The sequence below is a fragment of the Terrapene carolina genome, unplaced genomic scaffold (assembly GCF_002925995.2).
Source record: "Terrapene carolina triunguis isolate 2854851 unplaced genomic scaffold, T_m_triunguis-2.0 Scaffold232, whole genome shotgun sequence".
Classification (NCBI taxonomy): Eukaryota; Metazoa; Chordata; order Testudines; family Emydidae; genus Terrapene; species Terrapene triunguis.
This window is the reverse complement of record NW_020664583.1, coordinates 5333388-5349528: the sequence shown is the minus strand read 5'-3', so window position 1 is coordinate 5349528 and position 16141 is coordinate 5333388. Positions and strand designations below refer to the sequence as shown.

General features: G+C 50.8%; 1 protein-coding gene across 3 annotated transcripts in view; it reads right to left on the bottom strand.

Annotated features, from left to right (window-relative positions):
• CENPP (centromere protein P) overlaps positions 1-16141 on the bottom strand; it is a 353315-nt gene that overhangs the window by 259545 nt on the left and 77629 nt on the right. The gene's annotated exons all lie outside the window — the stretch shown is intronic.

Here is a 16141-nt window from a genome sequence, read left to right as displayed (position 1 = left end):
AGCCTGACCAAACTCTCCACAGAGGCGTACAGCACCTGAGAAAACCCACAAAGTTTTGTTGTCATCACAACAAATGATAAGTGATTAAATAAAATGTCAAAACTGCATCTTCAAATATACTGCATAGAGAGCTGTTCATGAGCATATTATGTCTATTTGGAGCAACAAGTGAGAGCGTACACAAGTGATTTTCTGGTCATCAACAGCCCCGAATTGCTGCTCTAACTATGGTGTTATTGATTACTGACCACTTGAATGGTATTCTGCAAAGGTCTGTTAAGATGTTCTAACATTAAAGAGCCTCCTCATGAGCATGGATTTGAAAGATGCCCAGAATCCTAGAAATTAAACAGCTTCCTGATCAGAGAAGATTAGAGCTTTCTTAGACCAAGACCTCCACTTTAACATCCCTTCCTCATCTCCCTATCTTCAATGAGATTGTTATTTAAATGAACGCCCTGCACCTTTAAGCAGAGGGTATTTGGCTGGCTGGCCGAATGAAGGAAACAATGCTTTATGGCTGAGGGAGGAGGGAGATGAAAACTGTTGCAAAGGGGACAGCGTGGTTGCTGACTCATCCACTAGGAATGCAGGGTTTAAAAGGGGCAGCCCTGCACCTGAAGCTTCCTTTTACACAGAGCAGTCTGACACAGGACCCACCCTCCCTTCCCTTTATGTGGTAAAATACCAGGTTTGGTCAAGACCTGCTGTGGGCATTACGCTAGCCATCCGTTTTTTTACGGGGGTTGGAAAGGAATTTTTCCCTTACCACCGTATTGGTTTGGGTATAGTTGGGGGTTTTTCGCCTTCCCCACAGCAGATTCAGGAAGAGCTCTCTACATATATGGCATGAAGGGTGGTAGGTTATATGTCGCAACTCATTATTTAAGTGCAAGGCGGATATCCAGTGCAGGTAATCCATAGGAAAGGTATACAGTGACTAGATAAATGGCTGGAAAAAGGACTTTAAAAGAGGTGTTCATTAAAGGAACGAATGTGGGGGGTGGTTGGGGACTCCTATGATTGGTACAGCAGGGAGCCAATTCCACCCCACCCCCCATTCTTATAGCTCACCTTAACCCTCCTACGAGGGGGGTGGATGGTAAGGTCCCAGCAATGGATTTGCTAGAGTAACCTGGATGGAAAAAGAGGGAGAGCTGGTGGGAGCCCCTGGGTATGAAGGTCCCGGCAATAATGGAGGGACCTGGATGGAAAAAGAGGGGGGAGCTTGTGGACGCCCCGCCAGGTATGGTACGGTCTTGGCAATAAATCTGCTGGAGGGACTTGGATGGAAAAAGGTAGTTACAGAATAAACATGGAGTTACCCGCACTGTACACTTTTATCTGCCGGGTAGTCCCAGACATCAAATAATAAAGTTGCGGCCTAATAAAACCCATGTCAAATGTCTCCTGTCATTCTTTCGGTATAGCCAGACAATACATTCCCCCAAAAAACTCAGCATATCTAATCCCTGAACTGCCTACACTGCTAGCACTCCTAGAAATTTTTCCAGAAGGACACAGCAGATATGTCTAATATTGATATCTAATACTTTGAGTTGAAGCCCTTAGCATACAGTATTTTACATTCTAGAACTCTTCCTCTGAACCATTGCTGCTTGAGTTAGAGCGTAATGTGACATGAAAGTATGGATGGAACTCCAAGTTGCTACTCTGCAGATGTCTTGCGGTGGAAGCATGGGGTTTTTGGAAAAATACAGGTAAGTGTGATGATTGATTGATGTGGACCTCTGACACAATCTCAGAGAGGAATGTGGGGTGTAACCTAAGGGAAGCCTCCCTGTGAAATACTGTATAAGGAGAGTCTGTCATCATGGCTCCCAGCACACTGATCCTTCTCACTGAAGTGATGGCTACTAAGAATGCCACCTTCATGGACAGGTGGGTCATGGCACATTTCGCCAGTAGTTCAAATGGTGGGCCTGTGAGTGTTGAAAGGACCTGGTTAAGGTCCCATTGAGGCATAAGTTTAATGACGGGTGGGAAGGTTCTGATCAAGCTCTTCATAAATCGAGCCTTGGTTAGGAGTGTGAAGATAGAACATCCTTCCATCGAGGAGAGGAAGGCACTAATTGCAGTTAAGTTTACTCACAGTGAACTGAGGGTAAAATCTGAGGTCTTTAAGAAGAGAAAACAGTCTAAGATAACTACAATGACCACGGTAACAAGTGCATGCTGGTAGCAATGCGCCCAGGCTGAAAAGCACTGCCATTTAGCTACATAGAGTCTAATAGAATCCTTCCTGCTTTGGGTCAGGATTTCCTGAACAGAGGTGGAGCATGAGCATTCTATGTCCATCACCCATCCAAACGCCAGGTCTTGAGGTGGACTGGGCTTGGGTTGGGGTGCTTGACTTTCCCCCCGTCCTGAGTTAGGAGATCTGAAATACAAGACCTTGATAGGAGGGCATGTGGACATCGTTAGGGGTTCTGTGAAATGGAATTGTGTGAATAATGTGATGCCAATTTTTTAAAAGGGCTCCAGGGGTGATCCCAGCAATTACAGGCTGGAAAGCCTGACTTCAATACCAGGCAGACCGGTTGAAACTATAGTAAAGAACAAAATTGTCAGACACATAGATGAACATAATTTGTTGGGGAAGAGTCAACATGGTTTTTGTAAAGGGAAATCATGCCTCACCAATCTACTAGAATTCTCTGCAGGGGTCAACAAACATGTGGACAAGAGGGATCCAGTGGATATAGTGTACTTAGATTTTCAAGAATAAATGGTCAGTTTTCAGAATGTAGAGAGGTAAAGAGTGGTGTCCCCAGGGGTCTGTACTGGGCCCAGTCCTATTCAACATATTCATAAATTATCTGGAGAAAGGGGTAAACAGTGAGATGGCAAAATTTGCAGATGATACAAAACTATTCAAGATAGTTAAGTCCCAGGAAGACTATGAAGAGCTACAAAAGAATCTCTCAAAACTGGGTGACTGGGCAAAGTAATGCACATTGGAAAACATAATCCCGACTATACAAATAAAATGATGGGGTCTAAATTAGCTGTTATCCCTCAAGAAAGAGATATTGGAGTCATTGTGGATAGCTCTCTGAAAACATCCACTCAATGTGCAGCGGCAGTCAAAAAAGCGAACAGAACGTTGTGAATCATTAAGAAAAGGATAGATGATAAGACAGAAAATATCATATTGTCTCTATATAAATCCATGGTATGCCCACATCTTGAATTCAGCATCCAGATGTGGTCATCCCATCTCAAAAAAAGATATATTGGAATAGGAAAAGGCTCAGAAAAGGGCAACAAAAATTATTAGGGGTATGGAACGGCTTCCGTCTGAGGAGAGATTAATGAAACTGAGATTTCTCAGCTAGGAAAAGAGACGACTAAGGGGGGATATGATAGAGGTCTATAAAATCATGATTGGTTTGGAGAAAGTAAATAAGGAAGTGTTATTTACTCCTTCTCATAACACAGGAACTAGGGGTCACCAAATGAAACTAATAGGCAGGAGGTTTAAAACAAACAAAAGGAAGTATTTCTTCACACAACACACAGTCAACCTGTGGAACTCTTTGCCAGACGATGTTGTGAAGGCCAAGACTATACCAGGGTTCAAAAAAGAACGAAATAAATTCATGGAGGATAGGACCATCAATGGCTATTAGCCAGGACGGGCAGGGATGGTGTCTCTATCCTCTGTTTGCCAAAAGCTGAATGGACGAAGGGATGGATCACTTGATGATTACCTGTTCTGTTTATTCCCTCTGGGGCACCTGGCATTGGCCACTGTCGGAAGACAGGATACTGGGCTAAATGGACCTTTGGTCTGACCCAATATACCTATTCTTATGTTCTAATTGTCTGGGTCAGTTGGGTGCTAGGAGGATGACCGTGGCTTTGTCACACCAGATCTTCCATATAACTTGTGGTAGTAGAGGGATGGGAGTAAAGGTGTATCTGAGGTCATCTGCCTAGGAGAACATCTCTCTCAGAGTCTCGGTGTATGGCTCCCCTGGACCACTGTGCGAATATGGTGGTAAAGACTGTTTCATGGATCACCCATTCATAGTCTGCGGAGAAGCTTCTGCTTAGTAGGTCCGCCAGGAAGTTCTGAACATTTGGGAGGTATGTAGCCTGTATGGTGATATGATTTCTGATACACCAGTTCCAAAGTCTGATTGCTTCAGGCAGAGGGGATGAGACCTTGCTCCTCTCTGTTTGTTTTTATTTATATATCTATATCTATATCTATATCTATATATCACTGTGGTGATATTGTCTGACATTATCTGCCCGTGGAGTGAGTGTCTGAGAGAAGAAAGGCCTCGCACGCCAGGCAGATTGCTCTTAGCTCCAGTAAGTTTATATATAGCCTGGCCTCTCGGGGGCTCCATGTACCGGAGCAGTGTAGCAGTCCAAGTGAGCGCCCCATCTTGTAAGGGAGGCATCCATCAAGCATGGGAGGCTTTGTTTGGGTTGGCTCACCAAGTGAGAACTCTGGAGGGAACGGTGACTTGGGAGTCTACGATTCCTGCTCAGTCAGTAGTTCAAGTGGAACCAAATTTGTGAGCACCACAGGTGGAGCTGTGGGAAAGATGTCACAGAGGTACACACGGCTATGTGGCCTAACAGGGAGAGGCACCGATGTCCCATAGTTCGAGGTTTGCAGGTGATGAGAGAGATCATGTGGGTCATCGCATAAAATCTGTCTTTGGAGAGGAATGCTCTCACAGACATTGAGTCCAGCAGTGCGCCTATAAAATTATTGTCTTTGTAAGTGACAAAACAGATTTGCCTTCATTTATGCAAACACTTAAGGTGGCAAGGAGTTGCTGAAGAAATTGTTGCTGATATAACCTCTTGGCGGGATTGGCCCACAAGGAGACAGTAATCCAAGGTATGGAAATTCTGTGTGTCCCTGACATCTAATCTGGGACTCTACTACAGCAAAAACTTTCAGGAATGCCGTATATGCTGTCAAGAGTCCAAAATGAAGGATGTGGAACTGGTAGTGCTGCTGGCCAACCATGAAACGTAGGACCTTCCTCTGTGATGGATGAATGTCCACAGGAAAATAGTATCCTTCATGTTGAGAGCTGCAAACTACACTCCCTCCTGAAGGGAGGGGATTATAGGTGCCAGTGTCACAGGCCCAAGGACTCCCTCCCTCAGGGAGTCCCCTGGGAAAGCAGATCAGCATTGTATGTTGCTAACACAGTTGTAAGCATCGCAAGGCATTTTAGGGACAGGGGGAAAGTCAAAGGTGTGAGTGGAAGATTCCCTTGCAGGGAGCGAGAGGCCAAGAGAGGGAAGGAGGAAAAAAGCAGAGAACGGGTTAATTCAACACTTCAGCTAGCTCCGTGTGAAGATAAGACATTGGCCCCAGTCCAAGGTCATAGGTGCGACAAGCGGTGAGAAGAGGAGAACGAAGTTGAGCCAGGCTGCAGAGATAGCAGTGAGAACAGGGAGAGCGAATGAGACAGTGAAAGCCAACGGGGGGGAGGGGGAGGGACAAAGTCTCTGGAGCCGGTGTGTTTTGGAAAGCTGAGGAGGCAACAGCGAGCTGCTTAGGACTGGTACAAAGAGCACCAGGAACAGAGGGCCCTGGACGACAACACCCCCAAAGGACCCAAGGACTTAAAAACTCTCCCGAAAGCCAAAGCAAGCCGGAGATTGCAGCGGACCCCGGATGACCTGGGCCCAGGGCAAGAACTCCCATCCACTCCTCCACCTCTTCTTCTTACGTTACACCCGGGCTTAGCCAGCCTCGGGTCGTGTGTGTGTGAGTATGAAAGTGGGTTAGGGCTTGGGGCACTAACTCTTTCTTCCTTCCTCTGAGTGACATGGGGAGCACCCATCACTCTCTGCTGTTATTTTATTATTTTATTAATAAAGCTTTAAAACTGAGACACTTGGTGTGTTTCGTCATCTCCTCCCCAAAAGATCCTGTGGCCTCAGCCTGATCACCTGACACCTCAGGCAGATTGGTAACAGAAATCTGTCACACCAGTGTTGTCATCATGAATTTCAACTTTTGGATAAAGACATTGAGCTGCCAAAGATCCAGGATGAGTCTCCGCCTTCCATGCTTTTTGGGAATTAGGAAATATGGTGAGTAGAGCCTTTCTCCTGGTACTGAGGTGGGATGCTCTCTATCGCCCCCCCCCCCCCAGAGTAACAGGGATTCCGCCTCCTACTGAAGAATCAATTAGTGAAAGGGATCCCCAAAGGGGAAATCAGGAAGATGGTTTGTGAGGAGGGAAGGAGAGAAACTCTATGGAAATCCCTGATAGATAATCTCCAGAACCCAACTATCCATGGTGATCTTGTTCCAACTGTGAGCAAAGAAAGTAAGACCGCTTCCAAAGATGACAGGCGGAGAAGTAGGTGGCAGCGGTGGTGGTACATGGTTCTTGACGTGTATGTCAAAAATGTCCTCTGGCCTGTGGTTGGGAAAGGTTGGAGAGATGGAGTGAGCCGAGAAACAGGACCTCTGAATCCTCTGTCACTTATGAAGAGGTTCAGGTGGATGCTGGGAGTTTGGGATACGCAAAGGGGGTAGTCGTGGTCGAAAGGGCTGTTTCCGGTATTTCCTCTAGGGGACTGAAGTTTAAGTCCCCAGAGATCGCAGAGATCCCGAGTCTTTTAGAGAATGTAGAGATTCATCTGTCTTTTCATTAAAATGGTTGGAGTAGTCGAAGTGGAGGTCTTGGATAGTATTTTGGATCTCTCTAGGGAAGCCCAACAACTGAAGTCTCAAGGCACTTTGCATGACCAGTCCTGTGGATAAAGATCTGGACGCTGTATCAGTGGCCTAAATCACAGCCTGTGGAGCCACCTTTGTACCAACTCCCGTTATCCGGAGAGGACTGGAACCGGGCTCAGTCTTCCATGGGTAGCTTGTCTTTAAATTCAACAAGACTAGTATGTGTGTTAAAATCATATTTTACTAATAAGGCTTGGTAATTAGCAATAAAAAAATGGAGGCCCACAGAAAAGAAAACCTTCCTATCTAAGAGGTCCAGTCTCCTTGACCCCTTATCTGTTGGAGCAGATTTTTGGTAGTGTGGCTGAGCTCCCTCTGTAGCCACTTGTATCACCAACGAATTAGTGGCAGGATGGGGAAAGGACAGTTACCTGTTCCATAACTGGCATTCTTCGAGATGTGTTGCTCAGGTGTATTCCACAGTAGGTGTGTGTGCTCACCACGTGCACTGGTGCCGGAAGTTTTTCCCTTAGCTGTACCCGTACTGGGGGAGCGCCACTGCGACCCCTAGAGTGGCGCCTCTATACTGCGCTATAAGGGGAGCTGGGCACTCCCCCCACCCTCAGTTCCTTCTTGCTGGGCAACTCCGACAGAGGGGAAGGAGCGCGGGATGTGGAATACACCTGAGCAACACATCTCGAAGAACGCCAGTTATGGAACAGGTAACTGTCCTTTCTTCTTCGAGTGATTGTTCATGTGTATTCCACAGTAGGTGATTCCAAGCTATCCCTGTTGGAGGTGGGTAGGAGTTCACAATAGACCGGGACGGAGTATCGCCCTGCCGAACCCAGCGTCATCCCTAGACTGGGAGACGATCGCGTAATGCGAAGTGAACGTGTGAACTGAGGCCCAAGTGGCCGCTCTACAAATGTCTTGGATAGGGACATGGGCTACGAAGGCAGCTGATGAGGCCTGAGCCCTGGTTGAGTGTGCCCTAACAATTGGTGGCGGAGGAACTCCTGCCAGGTCATAGCACGTGCGTATACACGAGGTAATCCAGCGGGAAAGACACTGGGTGGAGATAGGTTGCCCCTTCACCCGCTCAGCTGAGGCAACAAAAAGCTGGGAGGATTTCCGGAATGGTTTGGTCCGATCCAGGTAAAATGCCAGCGCTCTACGTACATGAAGCGTGTGGAGGTGGCATTCCTCGTTGGAGGAATGGGACTTTGGACAGAGCACAGGGAGAAAGATGCTCTGATCCATATGGAAGGCGGAGACCACCTTCGGAAGCAATGCCGGGTGTGGGCAAAGCTGGACCTTATTCCCTATGGAAGACCGTACAGGGGGGTTCCGAGGTCAAGGCCCTGAGTTCCAAGGCATGGCGGACCAATGTGATTGCTCCAAGGAAGGCCACCTTCCATGAGAGGTGAGACCAGGAACACGTGGCCAGGGGTTCAAAGGGAGGACCCGTGAGTCACGACAAAACCAGGTTCAGGTCCCATTGTGGCACGGGGGGTCTAGCGTATGGGAACAAACGGTCAAGGTCCTTCAGGAAGCAGGAGGTCATAGAGTGGGAGAAGACCAAGTGCCCTTGCACCGGCGGGTGGAAGGCCGATATGGCCGCCAGGTGTACCCTGACCGAGGCGGGTGCCAGTCCTTGGGTCCTAAGGGACAGGAGGTAGTCCAGGATAAGATGAAGAGGTGCGGAGGAGGGGGAGACTCCCCGCTCACTCGCCCACTTGGAGAACCTGGACCACTTCGCCATGTATGTACGGCGCGTGGACGGCTTCCTGCTTTCCAGGAGGACCCGTCTTACCTGCTCCGAACACCTGCCCTCCTCCTCACCTAGCCACGGAGCAACCACGCTGTCAGGTGGAGCGCGGCTAGATTGGAATGGAGGAGGCGGCCCCCATCCTGGGAGAGGAGGTCCAGGCGAAGCGGCAGCATCCTCGGAGGGGCCACCAAGAGGCGAAGGAGGGTCCCATACCAGTGCTGGCGGGCCCACGCCGGGGCTATGAGGATGACTCGCGCCTTGTCTGCTTTTACCTTTTGCAGGACTTTGTCGATGAGGGGGAACGGTGGGAAAGCGCAAAGGAGCCGGCCCGACCACTGCAGGGGGAATGCACTGGAGATTGCGCCCCTCCCCTGGAGCAGAACCGGGGGCAACACCGATTCTGGCGGGTTGCAAAGAGGTCGACCTGGGGAACTCCCCACTCTCGGAAGAGCCGGTAAGCGACCTCTGAGTGGAGCGACCACTCATACTGGGGGGACAAGACCCTGCTGAGGCGATCTGCTTGCGTATTGCAGATGCCCGGAGGTGCATGGCCCTCAGGGAGATATTGTGGGCTATACAGAACTCCCATAGGCTCAGGGCTTCCCGGCAAAGGGCTAGGGAGCGAGTCCCGCCTTGCCTGTTGATGTAGTACATGGCAGCGGTGTTGTCCGTGAGGACCCTGACCACCTTGCCGCGAAGGTGCGTGTGGAAGGCCACACACGCCAACCGTACTGCCCTGAGCTCTTTGACATTCATGTGAAGGGACAAGTCCGGGATCGACAACGTCCCTTCGGTTTGCATGTTTCCTGTGTGGGCTCCCCAACCCAGGTCCGACACGTCGGTCACCAGGTCTACCGACGGGCTGGTATCCCAAAAGGGAACCCCTTGCAGCATATTTCTTGGGCAAGACCACCATTGAAGGGAAGCCAGTATCGGGGACGGAACCGTGAGAACCTTGTCCAGCCCATCCCAGGCCTGATAGAATTGGGAGGTAGCCAGAGTTGGAGGGGCCTCATTCGGAGTCTGGCATGGCGGACCACGTACGCACATGCTGCCATGTGGCCCAGAATTCAAAGGCATGCTCTTGCCGTTGTCACCGGGAAAGCCGTGACCGAGGCAATGAGATATCTCTAGGCCCTCGAAGAGTCCAGCAGCGCCCCAATGAACTCTATGTGCTGAACTGGAACTAAGGTTGATTTGGTCTCGTTCACCACTAGGCCGAGACCGGCGCATGTCGCGAGGAGCAGCTCCACGTGGGTCTTTACCTCTGAACGCGAGTCGCCCTTGAGAAGCCAATCGTCCAGGTATGGGAAGATCTGTACCCCCTCCTGCCTGAGGTAGGCCGCTACCACAGCCATACACTTCATGAAAATCCTGAGAGCCGTGGATAGGCCAAACGGAAGGACTGCAAACTGGTAGTGGTCCAGCCCTACTAGGAAGCGGAGGAAGCGCCTGTGCCCCTCAAAAATATGGATGTGAAAGTACGCGTCCTGGAGGCCAGGGACGCATACCAGTCCTCCAGGTCCAGGGAGGGGATAATATTGGCCAGGGACACCATGCGGAACTTGGAGCGGGCCAGAAAACTGTTTAGGCCCCGGAGGTCCAGGATGGGCCTGAGGCCCCCTTTGGCCTTCGCGATCAGGAAGTACCGGGAGAAGAACCCTTTGCCCTGGAATTCCACTGGTACTCTTTCCACCGCCCCCAGGTGCAGTAAACGGTCTACCTCCTGCCCTAGGAGGTGGGCATGCTCCGGGTCCCCCAGGTCCACCGGGGAGGGGGGGTGGTTTGGAGGGGGTGAGGTGAACTGCAACATGTAGCCCTTGGAAATGGTGCTGAGGACCCACTGGTCCGACATTATACGGGACCACGCCATGCGGAAGGCAGACAAATGGTTGCAGAACACAAACTTGATTAATCGGGGGGTCTACCTGGCAACTGGCCTGGTGTCCCCCGTCCCCCCCCGCAAAGAGTCAAAACCGCCTCTTTCCCTGCCTCTTACCCTTAGAGGGCCTGGGCAGCGGGGTGGAGCGTGACTGTCGCTGAGACCAGCGTTTTTGGTCTCTTATATGGGGGCTCGTATCTGCTCCTCGCAGGTTGAGCCGACGGTTGCGGTTTGGCCTTGTCCTTAGCTGGAGGGACGTAGAGGCCCAAGGTCTGCAGGGTGGTACAGGAATCCTTCATCCTATGCAGCCTGACATCCGTCTGGTCCTCAAAGAGTGCGTTCCCATCAAATAGGAGGTCTTGCATGAGGGATTGGGCCTCCGTCGACAGTCCAGACAGGAGGAGTCATGACGCCCTGTGCATGGAAATCGCCAAAGCCATCAAGCGGGCTGCAGTGTCGGCTGCTTCCGAAGCCACTTCCAGGGCCGCTTTCGCCGCTGCCGCCCCCTCTTCCACCAGGACCTTAAAGTCCTTCCTGTCCTGGTCTGGGAGGAGAGGCTCAAATTTAGGCAGAGATTCCCACAAGTTAAAGTCATATCTGCTCAGCAAGGCCTGGTGGTTGGCTACCCTGAGTTGGAAACTTGCCGAGGAATAAATTTTTCTACCAGAGGAGTCCAGTCTTCTGGCGTCTTTATTTTTGGGGGTAGGCGCGGGCTGGCCCTGTCGCTGTCTGTGGTTTACCGACTCTACCACAAGCGAGTTAGGTGCCGGGTGGGAATAAAGGTACTCATGGTCCTTGGCCGGCACAAAGTACTTCCTTTCAGCCTTCTTTGAGATTGGGGCCAAGGAGGCAGGAGTTTGCCACAGGGTGTTGGAAATGTTAGCTACACCCTGGTGCAGGGGCAGAGCCACACGGACCGGTGCCGAGGGGGACAACACGTTAAAGAGGGAATCGGAAGGGCCCTCCATTTCCTCGGCCTGCAGCTGGAGGCTGGATGCCACCTGCTTTAGCAGGTCTTGGTGTGCCTTAAAGTCCTCCTGAGGGATTGATGGCGGGGGCACCGTTATGGTGTCGTCCGGTGCCGGGGAAAGGGCCAGCACGGATCTGTGGGCCTCAGCCCGTACCGGCGGGTCGAGCCCCAGATCAGAGTCCGGGCGCAGGTCCGCCGACTCGTGGCCCGCCGATCTGTCTCTTAGACGGCCGGACAAGGCTGATGGGGCCTGAGACGCTCCGGCAACCGAGCGGGCCCCCATCTGGGCGGCCACGGTGCCCATTGGCACCACTGTCCCTGCCACGGGGCCCCTTGCCACTGACCCGGCTGCGGGCCCAGTGGTTGTAGTTGCCCCGGCTGGGCTGCGCGGGCCGGGGATGGGCAGCTGGGTGCCGAGGCCGAGGTCACCGTCAAGCGCACGGTCTCACTGGAACGGTATGAGTGGCGGTGCCTGCGATGTTGCCTCCCTCGGGACCTGGACCTCGATGTCGAGGACCAGTACCCGCCCGAAGTGCTACTTCGGTACCCATGACGGTGGCAGGCGCTCCGGTGCCGAGTCATCACGAGGGGACTCCCGAGCGCGACATCTAGTTGAGCGGGAACTGGAATGAGACTGACGACGTCTATCCCATCGAGAATGGCTGCGGTAGTCGCGTCGTGAAGGGAAACATTCCCGGTGCCTCTCTCGATGCCTGTGCTCGCTGGCAGGTGGCGTAGAGGGTCCCCAAGACTACTGCGTGGGTGGTGACCAGGATGGCCTGGTCGGCGTCGAGGGAGGGCGCAAGCTGCCAGACGATCGGTCGCTGCACGCCGAACGGTGCAGGGAGCAGCCCTCGGAGCAGGAACTGTGACCCGCAGGAGAGATCTGATGGGCACCCAATGGGGGCTTGCCCCGAGACCGGGGAGCCGTCACCGGCTGCGCACCTGAAACCGGCAGACTCATAATGTCCTTCGCAGCCTGCATCTCCTCCGGCGTCGGCTCCACTCAACACGAGTCGGAGGCTTTGAGCCCGGGGGGACCATGGGCTGCCCGACGTGGGACCAGCCTCCCCTCTTTCCTTGTCTCGGCGCTGCTGAGAGGTAGGGCACTTTCCCTGTTTCTTGGAGGGGGAGCGGTGCCGGCTGGTAGAGGGGGTCTCGCTACGCACCGACGATGCAGCGGTGGGTGCCAAGTCTGCCCGGCGTGCCGGAGTTGGGGCCAACGCCGATTCCATCAGGAGAGCACAGAGTCTAATGTCTCTCTCCTTCTTGGTCCGCAGCTTGAATGACCTGCAGATCTTACAACGTTCGCTGATATGAGTCTCACCCAAGCAGTGGAGACACTCAGCGTGTGGGTCACTCCTAGGCATAGAACGGCGACAGGAGTCGCATGACTTGAAGCCTGGGGTACTGGGCATACCCCGAGCCCACTCTAGCAACTGAAGACACAATTCCAGGAACGGTACCACTAAGGTCGAGTAGAAAGGCTGCAGCAGAGCTGGAGCACAAAGTTCTGACTACCTTCACTGGCAGCAAGAAGGAACTGAGGGTGGGGGGAGTGCGCAGCTCCCCTTACAGTGCGGTATAGAGGCGCCACTCTAGGGGTCGCACCGGCGCTCCCCCAGTACGGGTTCTGCTAAGGGAAAAACTTCCGGCATCGGTGCACGTGGCGAGCACGCACACCTACTGTGGAATACACATGAGCAATCACTCGAAGAAGAAACAAGATGTCCACATCCTTAGCCAGCACAAAATAGCATCTTTCTGCTCTTTTTTGTGTAGGGGCACAAGTTGGTAGTGTGTGCCAAACAGTTCTGGCTGGTTCTAATATGACCTCATTGATTGGGAGGGCCACCCTGGTCAGTCCCCGTGGTTGTAAAATGTCCAGAAGTCTATGTGGAGGGTCCTGGACCTCCTCTAGAGGGATTCAGTGATGCTCTGCAACAACTCCTGATATTGACAGTGGTCATCCAATGGAGAAGGCAACAAAGAAGTGACCGCGTCATCCAGGGATGATGAGAAGGCTCTCATTGGAATCAGCAGAACTGGCTGAGAAGAAGGGGAGGAGTGGTACGACTCCTGAGAGGGATCCGGGTGCCTGCCATAGGGGTCCCAAGGGCCCCAAAAAGGCCAGAAGGAAGGATGCACCGGTTGTGGTACCCCCACGGGAATCAATATGAGGTGTCTGTAGTAAGGGTCATAGCCAGAGGGATAGTAATGTCTTGGCTGTCTGCCAGGGCTCCTCTGCCTTTGGGGAGATACTGGTGCAGCTACCTCCTCTGACTCCTCCAACAGTACCATTGCTACCGAGGTGCTCCAGCCCAGAGGGGGCCTCTCCTGAGACAACAGTACCGATCCCTCCTCTGGAGTAAGGACACCTCTCAGGAGGGCAGGGTCTAAAAGGAGTGTAGACTGCGGATAGAGGAAGAAGATATCCCGTGGCATTACAAAGATCTCCGCACGGCCCAAAATCTGAGGAGTTCCAGTAGAGGGACCTGACAGGCCCGGTTCAGCTAGTCAGATGGTCTATGGATAAATGAGGCAGTACAATGATGCGTCCAGACCTGCACTTGTGGATGGGACTAGCGAGTGTCTGTCTTTGCGCGCTGGTACCGCAGTCATTGTCAGAACCAGCAGATCCCTCTTCTTCCATGCCTTACCCTCCAGGTTGGGGTTCTTTGGCAGAGCCAGTTCTGTGGGTTACATATGTGACATCTCACCAGATCTGGACTGGCTTGGAGATTTGAACAGTCCACTGTGGGGCTCTGTCCTTATGCCCATGCGAGTACCTCTTCCTCTCATGGGGAGACCTGTGTGATGAGTCCTTGGGAATCGATGGTAAGGGCTCTGCTTCGAGGCTCATGCTTGGAGGGGCACTGCTGGTCAGCTGAGGCCGATGTACGGGGGGGAGGGGTCTCCTGGGCCCGGGTCCAAGTGGGGCATCATAGCCTCTTCCATTAGCAACTTTTTCAGTCAGAGCTCATGGGCCTCTCTAGTTCTGGGTGGCAAGGATTTGCAGATACTGCACTTAGCAGAGTTATGTGCCGCCCCCAGACAGAACAGGCATTGGTGATGCTCATCGCTGAAGGACAAGGAGCGAGAGCAGGAGACGCAGTTTTTGAATACCAGGACCCTGGGCATAGTCCCAGGACCGGGAGGATTTCCCCCCAGCTGAGAGGTAGCGGGGGGAGGTATGCTATTCAGTACTAAATTCTATACTAACTAAAATTCTTAAGATATAAATTATTTCCAATTAAATTTTTACAAGTCCAGCAACAGCAACAGAGGACACAATTCCAACTCAGGCCATGCAGTAGTAAGAAGGAACTGGAGACATGTCAACCAAACTGCCTTATACCCTAAGTTGGGCGCATGAGGAGAGCTGCTGCGCATATGCAGGTCAATGGACATTGCTTTGAAGAAAATTCTGGACTCAGATGCATGGTGCGCATGCTTATGCATGTGTGGAATACATATAGGGACTATTGCTTGAAGAAGAATGGGAAGTTCCAACCCTTAGCACAGCTGGTGAGATGGAAATGAGAAGGAGTCAAGGTGGTCCTGCCCCTTAATCCCTTAGTTGCGAGCATGAAGATGTACAGGCAAATACACCACCCCAATTGTATTGTTAGCAAAAGTCTCCGATTCAAGTGCACTGGGAGCACATAAACCTACAGTGGAATAAATGTTTTTTACTTTCAGTTGTTCCAATTCAGAGTCCAATTTCCACAGCTACTGTGTTAAGCTTCTGCCCATCATACTTTTTCTGTTGCAGATCATCTGTATACCAAGATGAACTATGAAGGTGGAGTAAAGGGAGAGGGCCTTTAAGAGTCACCATATTGATTACTGAAGAGCCAACATTGTTATCTCCTACAGGGCAATCAGTGGAGTGGTCCACTAGCAGCAGTCTACCTTAGAATGCTAAGGAACCCAATCCGGCCCATTAACCTATGAGGTCAAGACAATACAACAAAGTCCACCTACCACAACGGGATTAAAGGTGATCCCTGACTTCAGCCTGAAAGTTATTTCAACTTTGTGTTATAACAGCGATTCTGATTCAAGATGCTCCGACTCCAGCCTATGTTTCATAACATACTAGGAATGTGATTATGGTATGACAACTGAGATCATATCTAGGCCATTTTGCCTCATTTGCATATAGAAAGAAGTCAACAGACTTTTTTTTCAAAACAAATCACATTTCTGAGTGGTGAATGGCTATAAACTGCAGAAATTTAAAAGCAGCAGATGCTGCATATAAAAATATTCATTTCCCCAGTGAGAGCTTCAGGACAAACATCTGGTTTCTTAACAATAAAGTAATTACAAAAATATGTCACCTACATCCCCAACAGGTTCACCCTTTATGCTCAGTGGTATATTCTCAATTGATAGAGCTTCCAAGAAAACTGGTAGTCTAAATGAAAAGGGGAATATAACTTTGTATTTTGCCAAATATGTTGTTTTTTTTGCTGTATGTTTTTTAAAGACTCAAAAAAGCAACTTTGTAAACTTTAAAGTCAGTCATCTGGTTCCCATTTATCTTGACTGCCAAAAATATATAACAATTAAAAGGACAAAAAAAGGTATGCAACAGACATTTAGAAAACTGGTGCTCCTACTTCATATCTAAATCATAAGCCTTGATGCAAATTACTAAAAATTCCTAAATTACTAACACAGAATTTCCCCCGAAACAAACATACATTGTAAAAACATCTTTCCAACATGTTGTCTAAGAAGTCACTGAAAATACATACCTTATTGAATTAACAGACTGCAAATTATAAGATATAGCATCCTAAAACCAAATAA